Genomic DNA, 14802 nt, shown 5'->3' with positions numbered 1-14802 from the left:
TATGGTGGCAAAAACCAGAAATCTGGTAGCACCTTTTCCAATTGATACATGCAGTTTTGTGAGACGTTGCACAGAGGCCACTTGAGCTTCAGCTGGCTCCTAGCATCAAACACTGATTAACTTGATAATACAAACAATATGGGGGGAAAATGAAAGCAAAGCCTGCTTATCAGTGAACCTGGTTGACAGGTTTGGGCAGTTCTACTTACTTTGGGTGAATGCTGACAGCTCTAGTAAATATCATTGGAGGACTCTCCTCTCCTTCAAGAGCCAGGATTCATCAGATCTCCACGAGGAATGCAATAATTGTAAATACATTTAAAGAGGGGGTGTCCAGTCAGTGATTAATCATAGTTGCTGGATCTTGTCCAGGCATTGCCATTATCAGTTTTTGATCTGGGCTATTACACACACAATCTGCCAGGCTACAACAGGTACAGTCGTAAAATTCAGGGCAAGGTCAAGATTTCAACGCTTGTCAAGAAACTCTGCCTGAAGGAATAAAGTCAGATGCAGGCCCTCAATAATCTGTTGTGGTTGTGGTGTCTTGACCATAACAAAATAACAGAGTTGGAAGGGACCGTGGAGGTCTTCTAGTCCAACTCTGTTCAAGAAGGAGACCCTATAGCATTTCAGACTTACGGTTGTCCAGTCTCTTCTTAAAAACTTCCAGTGTTGGAACACCCACAACTTCTGGAGGCAAGTTGTTCCACTGATTAATTGTTCTCACTGTCAGGAAATTTCTCCTTAGTTCTAGGTTGTATCTCTCCTTGATTAGTTTCCATCCATTTTTTCTTGTCCTGTCCTCAGGTGCTTTGCAGAATAGCTTGACTCCCTCTTCTTTGTGGTAATAGGTTGACCATGTCTAGACCAGGGGTCTCCAATCTTGGCAACTTTAAGCCTGGAGGACTTCAACTCCCAGAAAGCCCGGCTGGGGCTTTCTGGGAGTTGAGGTCCGCCAGGCTTAAAGTTGCCAAGGTTGGAGACCCCTGGTCTAGACTACCCCCAATGTTAGGTTGACTCTGCTTGGCAGCCCTGTCCTTGGTCAACCCCAGTGTCTTTTGGCAGGTTACTTGAACTCTTCTTTAAAAAAATATGTATAACTGTCTTCTGACTTTTGATTGCAAATGGCAGAATTCTTGAGAACTAAGTGGAGAAGGAGGGCTGCTACTTCCATTCAAATCCTTCTTGATCTTGGCAGAATAGGTCTGTTTCCATTTCAACATAGCTGTGGAAGCTTGGAAGTAAAGGGTGGGATTTTGGGGGGTACCACCTCCCCAATTCTCCTCTCATCCAAGGATTACTTTTGAGATATAACCACGAGATCTTCTCCTTCCTGTTTTCTGATCGTCCATGGATGGTGAGCGCCTCCAGTCAAATTATTATTGTAGACTGAGGCAAACCCTCTTAAAAATGCTTATTCAGAAGCCCGAATTAAGGTCACCTTTTTATCGTTAATTCATCTGATTGTTAATTCAGCTTGTTAGCATAAACCCAGTCTTTTAAGGCCTGCTCCTGAACTAAACTATATTAAGACAGGAACCGTAGCAATAAATAAAATCCCAAAGTCAACAGATGGTTATAAACAATCTAGAGTCTTGGACTTTTTTTTTTTTTTTAAATGCTAGCTAACACCTGATGAGCCTCTCCAGGGAGTTTAAGTTCCATAATAAAGAAATTTGTCTTCTGCTTACCAGTCCCTTAGCCTCAAATGACACGGGCAGCAGTTGTGTGAAAATTTGGGTAGAACGATGTGGGGAAAAATGCTATTTGAAGCAGTTAGAAAGACAAAACAATTGGCAATTTATAAGAATTCGAAATTTCTAGGATTTCATACAACATGGTTTAGCCTTCTGTTTGAATTTGAACAAGAGCTGATCTTCTCTGAACATCTTAAGTTCTCACTACGGAGGGTGTGATAGGTCAACGTTTAAAGACACTAGAAAGCTGACAGCCCAGGTTTGAGACCTGAGCACTGCGTGATGGGATAAGCTCCCGTTCCTTATCTCAGCTCCTGCTGACTTAGCAGTTCGAAAGCATGCAAATGCGACTAAATCAACAGGTACCCCTTCAGTGAGAAGGTAACAGCCTTCCAAGTGCTTGCCGACCACACGACACGGAAATTGTCTTTGGACAATGCTGGCTTTTCCTTGGCCAAGAAACGGCTAAGAAGTGAGCCGATCCCCGTAGAGTCAGACAAAACTAAACAGGGCTAAATGTCTATGAGATTCTCAGTCATCCAGATCATAATTGTCCCAAAAGTGCTTTTTCAAAAGGCAACTAAACTTTCTGGATTTTTCTTTGAAGACGTTTCGCTTCTCATCCAAGAAGCTTCTTCAGCTCATCTTCTTCAGAACTGGAGAAGCTACTTGGATGAGAAGGAAAACATTTTCAGAGGAATTTCTATGGAGATTCTCAGTCATTCAGGTCATGGTTGTCCCAAAGGTGCTTTTTCAAGAGGCAACTGGACTTTCTGGATTTTTCTTTGAAGACCAGTTGGGAATGAACAGGGGGAAGTTTTACTTTTGTATTCTAACTGTAGTTTTAGAGGAATCTTCAGAGGTACCTTTGAATGCATCAGAAGATTCCAGACTGGGATTATGGAGACCAAACTCTCTAGGAAGAATTGCACAGGTACACCTCATTTCAATCTCACCCCTGTGAAAACCATTCTAGAGTGCTAGATCTAGTTTTGGAGAAAAGATTATGATTCTGTTCAGGGTCCTTAATTTTGTTAGTTACATGAACTTAGTTGGATTTTTAAAAGATACCCAGAGAATTCAAAACTTGAGTACTGTAGTCCAGTTTCATAAAAACTTGAAAATGTTAAGTTGGCTACATTTGCCAACAACATATTAGATGCACAACATTAGCTATATTGAAAAATTAGCCTAGGGAACTAACATTCTACAGAAACTGTTTGTGTCTGTTCTAATGGAGACATTTGAAACGACTATAATACTATTTCATTCCCTAAGGAAACATCAGAGACCTGCCTCTCTCTGCTCTTCTTTCTTCATTGAGAAATACAGAATAACAGAGGTGGAAGGGATCGTGGAGGTCATCTAGCCCAACCCCCCCTGCTCAAGCTGGAGACCCTATACCCGTGATGGTGAAACTATGGCCTGCATGCCAGAGGTTGCACGCACAGCCCTCTCTATGGGCACATGCACCATTGCCAGTGGCTCTTCTGAGTTCCATTGCATGTATCCACTGGAGCAGCTGCTTTCTTTTGGATTCCGGCGCTCTGGCATGCGCACACTCCAGTTTCGGCATTCGGTGCTGAAAAGGTTAGCCGTCACTGCCCTGTACCAGGGGTCTGCAAACTTGGCTCTTTTAAGACTTGTGGACTTCAACTCCCAGAGCATTTCATTTCCAGAGCCCCATACCATTTCTGACAAGTGGTTGTCCAATCTCTTCTTGAAAGTCTCCAGTGATGGAGCACCACAGATTCTGGAGGCAAGTAGTTCCACTGGTTAATTGTCCTCACTGTTAAGAAGTTTCTCCTTAGTTCTAGGTTGGGGATCTCTCCTTGGTTAGTTTCCATCCATTGTTTTTTTGTCTTGCTTTCTGGTGCTTTGGAGAATAGGTTGACTCTCCACTTCTTTGTGGCAGCCCCTCAAATAAATACATACTTATAGATTTGACTGTCTTTTTTAGTCCACCCAAAATCAAAATCCCCAAAAGAAATATTTTAATTAGCTTAAGAGTAGCTTTAGAGACCACATCATAACATGTTCTGACAAAATGTCTCCACTGTAATGCCAAATAGACTCTGAATTTCTTCACGTGCTTTTAAAGTACATATTACTTTCCCAATGTGGCCTCTTCCTTGGGAGGAAAATTGCCATTTATTTCAATAGACGTTCTTTGCAGTTGAAATTGCTAGTTGAAACCAGGACCAAAATTCAGGAAACGGTGTTAAACGTCTAACTCTTCTGCAGTCTCAGTCTGAATTGGGTTTATTTTACAGATTGTGGCTGATGCTGTTGTGTATTGTAACTGTTGAGACCCAGGCCCAAGTAGGTAGCAGTAGACGCAATCGGTTCAAAAACAAACAAACTTTATTAGAGCAGCTGAGAATTAACTCATTCTCAGTGTCGTCCAAACTAAATCAAAGCAAATTCTTCATAACACATTTCTTCAGTCTTATCACCAACCTTGATCTAATTAGGCAAGCTGCCAAAGGCTTTTCTTGGCAAAAGTTCAGAAGCAGAAGACGCCGACAAGAAAGAAATGCAGCAAGACAACAAGTCTTATCAATGTTGTTTTCCGACAAAGAGCCCAAACGCAGTTGCTGGTCTTTTAAGCCTTATGGGAGGGGCCGATCATCTCTTGGCCTGAGTCGTCCTCTTTGCTTGAGCTGCTCTTGCCTTCTGGCAGCTCTTCTCATGCGTGCATTAGGAACAGGCTCCTCCTGTTCCTCTGCCTCACTACTCCCAGTCTCTCGAGTCTGCACATCACTCCCTGATGGCCCTGGCCCCACCTCTGCCTTCGACGCAGAGCCCTCATCCGGGCCTTCCTCAGCCTCCAGGACTGGCCCATGTTCTTCCTCAGGCTCATCGCTGTCTGACTCCGTTGCCAGCTCCGCAGGCTGCTGGCGGACCACAACAGTAACCCTGGTGTGTTGTGTATTTGGCGTGCCAAGCCAAGCCATGGAAAAGACACCCAAGCTTGATTCTAAAGGAATTTTATTTTAATTTTATTTAGGCCTCTGCCGTCCTTTTGTTTACCTTGCTAGTAATTAAGACATTACCAAGAATTGATATTATACAGGCCCACTGTTCTAATATTAGCAGAAAGAATGTAAATTAAGGAAGAGAGAAAAATGAAGTTCGGATATGAAGAAAACCTTTTGGTGTGCAGAGTGATAACGATAAAGCTGGAATGATAATAAAATAATCTGGATGTTTTTTGTGATTCAGAAAACGTTGGGATTTGTATAAATAAAAATGCATCAGGTTTGATAATGGTTTTAGAAGACCTTACCAACTTCTTGGTGGTTAGCCAACATAGCTATTACTTGAGTTACATTTCTTTGGTTTTTAATCCCATCCATTTTATTTTGGGTCGTATACAGGTAGTCTTCAACATATGACAGTTTTTCACATTTATGACCATTGCAGCATCCCTACGGTCACATGATTAAAATTGAGATGCTTGGCAACTGACTCGTATTTATGACGGTGGCATTGTTCCGGGATCACGTGATCCCCTTTGCAACCTGTCAATGAAGAAGCCAGATTCACTTGAACAACCATGTTACTCATATTTATGATACTTGCAGTAACCCAGGTTTGTATGAACCCTTTTACAATCTTCTGACAAGCAAAGTTACCCCAGTGTAGCAGTGTAGAACTAATACAATAATTGATCTAAACAAGAAACAAAAATGACTAAAGCTTGAGAAAAGTAAACGGGAGGATTTCAGAGTGGATATATTTGCTTGAGGTTAATATATATGTTTGCAGTCATATGATTAATACAGATATACTTGAAATTTTTGATCTCTGCCTCAAAATGTTTGCCAGGAATCAACACAGCTTTGAAAACAATCCTTTAAATTGTAGGGCACTGTTATGCCCACAGTAAGTAGTTGGTTTCTGCCTTAGTGGATATAGAAAGATTTTCTCCCTCATTTTGGCAAACGGCAACCCAAACAGAGCTTCATTAATGGTTGAACTCATAGAAATTTGTGGCCTCTTTGCAGATGGGGTGCAAATTTGCTTAGTTCGCCTTTAAAAAAAAAAATTAACGATGCTCTTGGCTCACACAGGCAAGTTTCGGTGCCATATCACTGCAGCTTTGACAACAGGAAGGGCGAGAACCCATATTAGGCAAGGATAAAAGGACCGGCCGATACAATGGCGAGTGGGCGGAGGAGCTCGGTCAGAAAATTTTGAGACTGCAGTTGAGTGTCACTATTAAAAAAAAAATGCTTCTTTTCATTTTAAGAACACAACAAGCTTCTTGTTGTCTTTCTCTCCAGAGCAGAAATAATGTAGCTCTTTGTCAAAATTAGAGCTGGTTTGGAAAACTAAGGGCGCTGTTGCAACAATTACATACACATAAAATACAGTGCCCATCGCTTGAAAAACAAATGTTAATCTACTTCAAAGAACTGGTGCCTGCCATTAAAAGAAAAAAAGCGTCTGTCCATTGTGTGCAGTTTTGTAAATAAGAGTTTAGCTGAGATGCCACATTAACATCAGAACCTTAAAAGATATTTTGTAGAGAGCTGTAGAGATACAGTAAAATTGTCAGAAATACAAATGCATGTTTTAATACCGTGTAATTAACATTTGTGAAGTATTTACAGACATTTTATTCTTAGACTTGTATGCTAATAGGCATACATTAAAATGAAATTTCGTTGCATACAGTGCTCAAAGGGTCTATTTTTCTGCTTGCTGTTACCTGTAAAACTTGGGGAATAATCTTGTTATTTAAAACTTCTTGCTGCTTTCATGTTGGCCATATTCATTGAACAAAAATACGTCTTTTTCTAACTTAAGATCACTACACAACTTACAAAAGTGATGTAAGACCATTTTTCTTACTTGAGTTGGGTAGCTGTACTCTTTGTTTGGGTGGAATGATAGAGGGGAAAAAGACCCAAACCAGAGAATATCTATGGAGATTCTCCGTCATCTGGATCATGGTTGTCCCAAAGGTATTTTTTCAAGAGGCGACTGGACTTCCTTGGTTTTTCCTTTCTTTGCGATGTTGTAGATGATGGAGCTGACAATTGGTCTGAGTGGAGTTCCCTCTTTGTGAATTTTGGGGAGTTCGTCTATGCATAGGGTAGCTTGAGTGGTGCGGTGGCCTGGAGGTGGAGCTCTCGCCTCACAATCAGGAGGCTGTGAGTTCGATCTTAGGTAGAAGCAGATATTTCTCTCTTTGGGCAAACTGAGAATGTATCTGCTGGAAAAAAAACACACCTCATCATTGGCAATAGGAAGGGCATCCGGCCAGTAAACACTTGGCTCCATTCAGTTGCCCTAACTCCACCCCATCCAAGGCTGGAGAATTCTGGGAATTGAAGTCCACAAGTCTTAAAGCTTTGAAGACCTATGGATTACGGGGTCGTTAAAAGAGGGTGATGATCAGGAATGATTGAAGATATGTAATTAAGAAATAGAAATAATTTGAAATGAAAGCGGGGCTGCTCAGCTGCCATTTCAGAAGGGAATGGAAAGGGAGAGGAGTGAGTGAAGGAAGAAAGTAGGTAGGAAAGAGAGAGGTAGAAAAGGGGGAAAGGAGAGGAAGAAGAAAGGTGAAAGAGAGAGGGTTAGAAAGGGTGGAAGAGAAGAGTAGGGAAGGAGGAGAGGATGTAGAAAAGCGAAGGAGAGGAAGGATGAAGAAAGTAGAAGAAAGTAGAGAAGGGAGGAGGAAAGGTTTAAGGAAGGAAGTGGTAGCTGGGCAGGTCCGAATAAGTAACAAATGAAAGTTAATGACTAATGTTGAATAAGAGACTGTATATTGAATATGTTGTTGGAAAATGAAAATAAAACTTTTTACAAAAAAAAAAAAAAAGAGGGTGATGATCTATGCATGGAGTAGCTTCCCCAGGATAAAGGCAAGTACTGTTGTGGCCTGTTAGTGGCATTGTCCTTCAGTAATTGTTGCAGGAAATCAACGGATCTTTTTTTTTTTGTTTTAATAACTGCTGGTGGGACCTCTCTTCAGAGCCTCACAAGCATCAGTGTCCTTCAGAAGAGTGCACACCTTGATATTGTGTCATTGGTGTTCAGGATAACTGTGCATCTTCCTTTTATCAGCTGGTGATGTTTGGATCTGATTCCTAAGGAATGTCACTGCTCTCTTGAATTGTGAGGTTGGAAGGGGGGTGTTTTTGGCACTGACAAGGGCTGCAAATACTTTCATCTTTACTTGTTCTGCCGATTCATTGTTCCTGATAGCTGAAAAACAAAGTCAGAAGCGCCTTTGGGATATTTGGTGAGTGGTATCAGCCCTATCTATGAAGGCAAGAACCTATTTCTTGTCCATTTCCTTCAATCTCTCTTCCCCTGGACTTGGATTACAGCGTACATCCTTGTTCTTCTTTTCTAAACCTTTCCTATTTGGTTTGAACTTGAATCTAGTTTGTTTCAAAATGCGATAGCCAGAACTAATGCAAAGTGTAAATTTTCAAATGCCGACCCTGGGCATTTCATGTAAGTATCTCAGTTTAAGAGTTTGGCTTTCTTCTCCGTTCGAATCTATTCTGTTTTCTTCACCAGTTTCTCTAACCTGCTAAGATGGTTTTTAAGTCCCTTCCTTCATGCCAGTTGCTGTATTAGCTTTCGCGGGACAAGTTTGTGCCATCTGCAGTTTTGATCAATGTTTCCTCCGCCACTTTGTTGAAGCCATTAATTCAAGTACTGATGAGTAGATGGCCCATAACTAAACCGTGGGGCACCCTCTTGATATCTCACTCCACTCCAATAAGGAATGGTTGATAAGCATTTGTGGTTTTTGAGCCAACTGTGCATTCACTTAATTAAACAGTCTTCCAGTCCGCATTTATATCAGTCTTCTCTCCTTAGAGATTGTAGTGTCCTTGGTGATGTGGCAGCCGTGTTTTTGACACTTGACAAGGGTATCCAAGGGTAACAGACTTTTAAAAGCAATAAAGCAATACAGGTTAAACTTCTATGAAAATAAGCACATGGAAATAGCACTAAGACTTACATGATGCTTCACAGCCCTCTGTAAGAGGTTTACAGTGTTAGCATCTCCCCCCCCTCCGAAGTATGAAAGCCTGAGTCAATCTTGGTCAGGATCGAACTGCTGGCAGTTGGAATGCAGAATTAGCATGCAGTACTGCTTTGTAACCACTTGGGGCCACCATGGCTCAAACAAAATAAATGATTTTAGTACTCCCGACTGCTTTCTTAGTGATGTCTAGTAAATAGCTAGAAAACTTGGCATCCTGTAGCTATTAATTGCAGTTGCCAAACAGATCTGAAGAAGGGGCAATTGATCGTCAACTTACAACCATGATTGAGCCCAAAATTTCTTCTGCTAAGTGAGTCATTTGTTAAGTGAATCGTACCCCAACAACCTCTCTTGACACGGTTGACTTGGCTCGTCAGAAGGTCACAAAAGGGGATCACGTGACCCCGGGGCACTGCAACCGTCATAAGTACCTGCCAGTTGCCAAGCCTCATGATCACGTGACCATGGGGATGCTGCAGTGGTCGTAGATGTGAAAAAAGGTCGTAAGTCATTTTTTTCAGTGCTATAACTTTGAACGGTCAATAAATGAACTGTTGGAAGTCGAGGGCTACAACAGTTGTACGGAGCTTATCCCAAATATTGTATAAGGTCTTGTTAGCTCAGACCAAAATATCAAACTAGCTTTCGTAGTATTTAGGATTTTTTTAAAAAAAAAAACCTTGGATAGCTGGTCTTAGCAGCAGTTGGATATGGTACCTAAAGATTTGTTTGAATTGAGAATATAATTCTTAACCGTACCAGCCTCTTATGTTCTGATTTTCTCTATGTTCTTTATTGCAGTTTGAGTGCCAAAAGTAATTAAAACAACATTTAAACCAACCATTTATATCAATGATATTATCTCTGGTATTTATTAAAGAAATCTGTTGCTCTCTTAAGGAGTTCAGTGTGAGAAAAGGGGTCCGTCTGCTTTTTCTGTCTGTCTGTTTGCCTGTCCGTCCATCCCTCCCTCCATCTTCTCTCTCTCTCTCCCATCTCTTTTTGTGTATATATATATATTTGTGTGTGTGTGTGTATTTCTGTGTATTTCAAGGCTTTCACGGGTATCGGTATGTAGGTCTTGGCATATTTGGGTCTTTTCCCATGTAAAGTTGAGAGTACATACATATACACACACACACACACACACACACACACACACACACACACACACACACACATATAGTCCGTCCGTCCATCCGTCCATCCATCAATCATTCTTCTCTCTCTCTCTTTCTCTCTCTCTCTGTGTATATGTATATATATGTGTGTGTGTGTGTGTATGTATATATATATCAGTCCATCCTCTATCCATCTACCTATTTACAGTATCTATCTATCTATCTATCTATCTATCTACCTACCATCCACCCATCTACTTATCTATCTACAGTATCTATCAACTATCTATCTATCTATCTATCTATCTATCTATCTATCTATCTATCTATCTATCTATCTATCTATCTATCTATCTATCTATCTATCTATCTATCTATCTATCTATCTATCAACTATCTATCTATCTATCTATCTATCTATCTACCTACCATCCACCCATCTACTTATCTATCTACAGTATCTATCAACTATCTATCTATCTATCTATCTATCTATCTATCTATCTATCTATCTATCTATCTATCTATCTATCTATCTATCTATCTATCTACCTACCTACCTACCTACCTACCATCCACCCATCTACTTATCCATCTACAGTATCTATCTGTCTGTCTGTGTGTCTATCTATCTATCTATCTATCTATCTATCTATCTATCTATCTATCTATCTATCTATCTATCATCTATATCTATGTATCATCTATCTGTCTGTCTATCTATCAACTATCCATCCATCCATCTATCCACCCTCTATCTATAGCTATCAGTCTGCTATCTATCAACTACTGGCATCTTTCAGCTCTCTCACTCTCTCACACAGACTCTTTCTCTCTCTTTCTCTCATTAGCCCAAATGTCCTTTAAAGACACAATAAATACCGTTTCTTTGTGGAGGGAACAATAACGAGGCTTCTGCTGTCCATACCTTACATCTATCTCACGCTAAGTAAATTTATCAAATAGTGCCACCTAGAGGATGATTTAAATCTTGCATGTTTTCAAGGGTACAGTGTTTTCTTTCCAAAACAATTCCTTTCTCAGCTTTTTCAGTGCCTGCAAAAAATCATAGCCTGCAATGTTTTTAGCTAATTTGCAAAAGAAATCTCTAGGAATTTAAATAATGCTCTGAGCTTTTTCAGTTTTTCTGGTATATTCTTGACAATAATCCAGAAAAGGAAAATTAATTGTGTGTATCTATACCTGCATGGATGGATGGAAGGATTTGGTGAAGCATTTTGGTCAGGAATTTTAAGTTAAAAATGAGGGTTTTTCTATTGCTCTATTATTTCACTTTATACCCCTGTATATATTAAAAAAAATTAGGATATGAAACTGCGTTCTAAAATAATATTGCAAAATTTCTCTATTGGTTTCTCTTCTGTTAGCAAAAAAAACTCCTACTTACAGGGAAACTATACAGGTAGTCCTTGTCTTACGACCAAAATTGAGCCCAAAATGTATGTTGTTATGTGAGACATTTGTTCAGTGAGTTTGCCCTATTTTACAACCTCTTTTGCCACAGTTGTTAAGTGAAGCACTGCAGTTGTTAAGTTTGTAACCCGGTCGTTAAGTGGATCTGGCTTTCCCATTGACTTTGCTTGTTATAAGGTCACAAAAGGGGATCATGTGACCCCATAACCCTGCGACCGTCATAAGTGTGAATCAGTTGCAAGGCATCTGAATTTTGATCACGTAACCATGGGGATGCTGCAAAAGTTGTAACTGTGAAACTCTGACTTTCTGAAATGCTCGAAACTGTAACTTTCAGTGCTGTTGTAACTTTGGCCACTAAATAATCTGTTGCAAGTCAAGGACTTCCTGTATTAACCTATTAAGAATCCCCTGGATGTTGTGAAATTGTGCAGATAAAGTTTCTGTGTAGAAGGAGAAATATTAGAGGCCTAGCTAGTTTCATTTTTCCCACATGGAGGCAGCATAACCATACAGCAGTCTGCAACGGTTATATAGATCTAATATTTCCATTTTTTGTTCTGGGAGATTAATTTTGCAGGACTCTTAACACAGAATGCACCTTCCAGTTCTGCTGCTGTGCTTCCCTAGATTCAAAGCATTTTTGTCAGATGAAGGATAGGTTTTTTAAAATTGCATTTCATAATAGATATATTTCAACAAGTGTGGCTTATCTTCCCTTAATTCCTGCTCCTGCCTCTTATTAACACTAAATACCAAATATTTAATTTTTGTTCTTTCTGGAAACTATGTGAATTGGGTTGCCTTATTTCAAAGAAAATATTTGTACAGAACAGGCAGTCCTTGGCTTATAACTATTTGTTTAGTGACCGTTTGAAGATACAATGGCACTGAAAAATTGATTTATGACCAAAATTGATTTATGACCAATTTTCACACTTATGACAGTTGCAGCATCCCCCTGGTTTGAAATGCTGGGGAATTCTGGGGGTTGAAGTCCACAGGTCTGATAGCTGCCACGGTTGGACACACCTGAATTTTAAAAGGTGCATTTTCAAAAGGCAGCTGGGCTTTCTGGTGGGGCCAAGATGGGTTTATGAAAGCGAAACTGATTCACAAGAATAGATTCCCACTCTAAACAGCTCATGAATTACAACACGCTAGAAAGGGGAAGAAATGATGGCTCCCATTCAACGTGTTTAGTTTCGTAAAAAACACGCCAAGTGTTGCAAAACGAAATCTGATTGTAGGAAACACTTAAGCATCTTGAGTCATTCCGCACTTGCTCTAGAGTTTGTGCAATGTAGCCAAGTTACATTATTTAAAATCATCCAGAAAGGCAGTTGCGTTGAGAGAAGCTGCAGAAAATCACCTTTTTGTACTTTCAGGTGCCCGTTCCAGAGAGGTTTTTATTAGAATATTTTTATTAGATTATAGAATAAAATACAAAAATATGAAAGCAAATGATAGGACACAGTGGGCAGGAGAAGGGGAAAGAAAAATGAGGAGGGGAAGGAGAAAATAATAATAAAAAACCAGGCATTGACTTCCAACTCTCTCCGTTGCAGTAGAATAAGGCATTAACACCGAACTTCAACTTTTTACTTTTCCAAAACAATATAATAGACCAGCCATTTCTATAACAACAGATCAGCCTAATCAGTAAAAACCCAAAATCAAAGTTGCATTTCTTTGTTATTCATCTGAGTAGATATATTTTCAAGAGCAGCATTGTAACTAAAGAGGGATTCTGGGATTTGAAGTCCACACATTTTTAAAACTTCCAAAGTTGAGAAACTCTGCAGTTCCTGTTATTACCACTCATATAATTCTGCAAGAGCTTAAGGTGAACATAAATACGAAAGACAAACATTTTCTTCATCTGTGAGACTTCTGGGTGTACAGAACGGGTCTAATTTGGGCAGCAAAAGAGAGTGAGGTATTTGAAGGCTGTTGGCCCTCTTATCGTGCTCTGTTGTGTTGCTTTAAAAAAACCACTGCACCCCCCCTTTTTTTTTTCTGACTTTGTCTGGAAAAACTGGGTTTGGCCCAAGTGAAACACAGAATGATAAAACCAGATTCTCTTATCCTTATCGGAACACACACCTGTTATTGCCATAAATTTTTCTTTCAAGTCTATCTTTACTCGGGGTATGTTTGTAGAATAGAATAGAATAGAATAGAATTTTATTGGCCAAGTGTGATTGGACACACAAGGAATTTGTCTTGGTGCATATGCTCTCAGTGTACATAAAAGAAAAGATACGTTCATCAAGGTACTTAGTTTTGACACTTAGTTTTGTTTTTGGTGAGAGGGAGAGCAGAGAGAATAAAGGGAACGTAAGGGAGGAAGTGTAGGGTAAAAAGGGAGAAAGGAAGGAAGAAAAGAAAGAAAAAAGGAAGGAAATGAAAGAAGGAAAGAAAGAAAGAAAAAAAAAGAAAATGGAAGGAAAGAAAGAAAGAAAAAAGGATGGGAAAGAAAGAGAAGGAAAGAAAGAAAGCAAAGGAAGGAAGAAAAAAGAAAGGCATTGACTTTTGATATTTTTTAGTGCAATAGAATTGGGTAATAACACCCAACCTCAACTTTTTGGTTAATAATATATACTAGCCATTTCTATAACAACAAACCTATCTAATCAGCAAAACCCAAAGTTTTATTTTTTCCCCCCACCTCAAACACGAAGTCCTGGTACGGTTTCCAGGTGGAAAGAAACGTAAGTTGTATCAAGGAAAAACAAAGTAGTTTTCTTTCATTCTTTAATGTCTTTCTTTATTTTAAATCAGTCAATTTAGCCATCTCTGCTATCCATTTTTGCAGCCATTCGTCCATCGTGGGAATTAAAGTCTCTTTCCATTTTTGCACACAAAACATTCTTGCTGCAGCAACCTATTTACAATTTCAATTGTCAGGATGACCTGCTTCAATCCAAGTGATTTTTTTTTAAAAAAAATTTTTTTTAAACACAACCCAGGTTCACTGAAACCCACTCTCACACCATGACAAATTCTTTCTCGGAAATAATGGCAATTCCACCCCCCACCCCGCACACACACCAGAATGACATTATTTGCAAGAATATAGTCCGTCCAATAATATTTTTCTCCGAAGTTTTGTAGCTCCAGTTTGCATGCTTTGCCAGGAAAAAGGAAAAAGACTCTTGAAATAATTAGTGTGACTTTTTTGGCATGTTTGTGCCGTAGGTGGGCGGCCTTACAAATTTGATTAACAACTAAATAAGTGTTTTTGGCAGCTGTTTAGCAACAGTTTGGTCTTCCAATTCTTCTTAGAATTTTTTTTTTTTGACTTCCTGGTGTAGTTTGTAGACAGGGAATTCCTGTGTGGTTTCTATTTCAAGTGGAGTCCAAGCCTGACCCAGCTTAATATATATATATATATATAAATATTAATAGCCAGAGTGTCTCCTGCTCTGGTGTGGAAAATCAAAATTATGGTTGTTCCCACAATTCGTAGCTATTTTTGTCCTTGTCTTGGCCTTTTGTTTTTGCATTCTGCTACTTTCATGTT

At 39.6% G+C, this 14802-nt stretch overlaps 1 protein-coding gene across 3 annotated transcripts in view; it reads left to right on the top strand.

Moving 5' to 3' along the window:
* The window catches only part of TSC22D1 (TSC22 domain family member 1), a 63333-nt gene that overhangs the window by 27613 nt on the left and 20918 nt on the right, over window positions 1-14802 (top strand). The window lies entirely within an intron of this gene.

This window comes from Ahaetulla prasina, chromosome 5 (genome assembly GCF_028640845.1).
Source record: "Ahaetulla prasina isolate Xishuangbanna chromosome 5, ASM2864084v1, whole genome shotgun sequence".
Lineage (NCBI taxonomy): Eukaryota > Metazoa > Chordata > Lepidosauria > Squamata > Colubridae > Ahaetulla > Ahaetulla prasina.
This window is presented reverse-complemented; position numbering and strand designations above follow the sequence as displayed.